Source organism: Chinchilla lanigera, unplaced genomic scaffold, assembly GCF_000276665.1.
Source record: "Chinchilla lanigera isolate Chin_1 unplaced genomic scaffold, ChiLan1.0 scaffold00057, whole genome shotgun sequence".
In the NCBI taxonomy this organism is placed as follows: Eukaryota; Metazoa; Chordata; class Mammalia; order Rodentia; family Chinchillidae; genus Chinchilla; species Chinchilla lanigera.
Genome location: NW_004955458.1, coordinates 4,676,324 through 4,677,454, shown reverse-complemented (window position 1 = coordinate 4,677,454; position 1,131 = coordinate 4,676,324). Strand labels below are relative to the sequence as shown.

At 45.5% G+C, this 1,131-nt stretch overlaps 1 pseudogene; it reads left to right on the top strand.

Annotated features, from left to right (window-relative positions):
- LOC106149943 overlaps nucleotides 1-1,131 on the top strand; it is a 19,578-nt pseudogene that overhangs the window by 13,094 nt on the left and 5,353 nt on the right.

Genomic DNA, 1,131 nt, shown 5'->3' with positions numbered 1-1,131 from the left:
ACAAAGTATCTATGAAGTACAGACTTGCAGTTAGGACTCACTGACCCTGTGCTTCTTACAGAGGAGAGAACAGCAAAGTGAAGGCATGGAGTCCTCCCTGTGGCATCCTGTGCACTCTGATGAGATAGACTCCAGTCCCCGGTGATGCAGGCCAGCACTCAGGAAAGAGGTCTACAAGAAGAGGAAGTGGAAGAAGGCTTCTCCTGACATCTGGGATAAGGACATGGATTACTCTACATACCGTGTCCTTTTATGCATTTGTTCTTGACTCATGACCAAGTTGACACCCTGGAGTCAATTAGGGATATAGATCCAGCTTGTGTGGACTCCACCCTCATGGACTGCAATATGGATCACAGGAATTTGTACCCTCACAGTTCCATGACCCTCTGGACAGGGCTCAGGGAAGGGGGGCCCCCAAACTGTGCGAACACCTGCTCCACCAGGCCATAAAGTGAGTCAGTGACCTTTAGTTTTACTTCAGCATGTCTTGTATGTGTGAAGGTGCTTCCTGGGAGGGAGCAGTGTTATTTGCATGTTTGCATGTATCAAGGGTTATAAATTCAGGAGGCTTAACACTCTTAAACTCTTGCTCTGCCTTTGAGGGGATAATGTGAAGTGACTTTGAATGAGCTAGCATGAGCCATTCAGAGATTGAGAGCTCCTTGAGGATTCCTCTTGGTCATCCTTGTTTCTTCATCATTCACAAACCTGACCCAATGCTCAAAACAAGTTTCAAAATGCATGGTCCTGGCAGCTGCTGTGCTCTCCAACCTGGCTAGATCTGGGGTGCAGTTGTGCACAAGAGTGAACAGTGGAGGAGGCCCCAGTCTACCAGGAGAGCCTCGTAGCTTGCAGATGCCCCTGATCTGCCTGCTGACTCCACTATGAATCTGGTTCATGCGTTCTAAGTCCCTTCTATATTTTTCATTGAATGCTTCTGTCCCTTGTCTTTGTTCTTCTATTTTCTTATATATTTCTTCAGACTTTTTGAGCATTTCCTTCATTATTATTGTCATTTCATTTTTTGCCTGAGAGATTATTTCTGATCTCATCTCTTCTATTGCCTTATGCAGTTGTTTCTTTACCTCCATCGCAATCATTTCAGCTATTTCAGGCATGTGATTACCA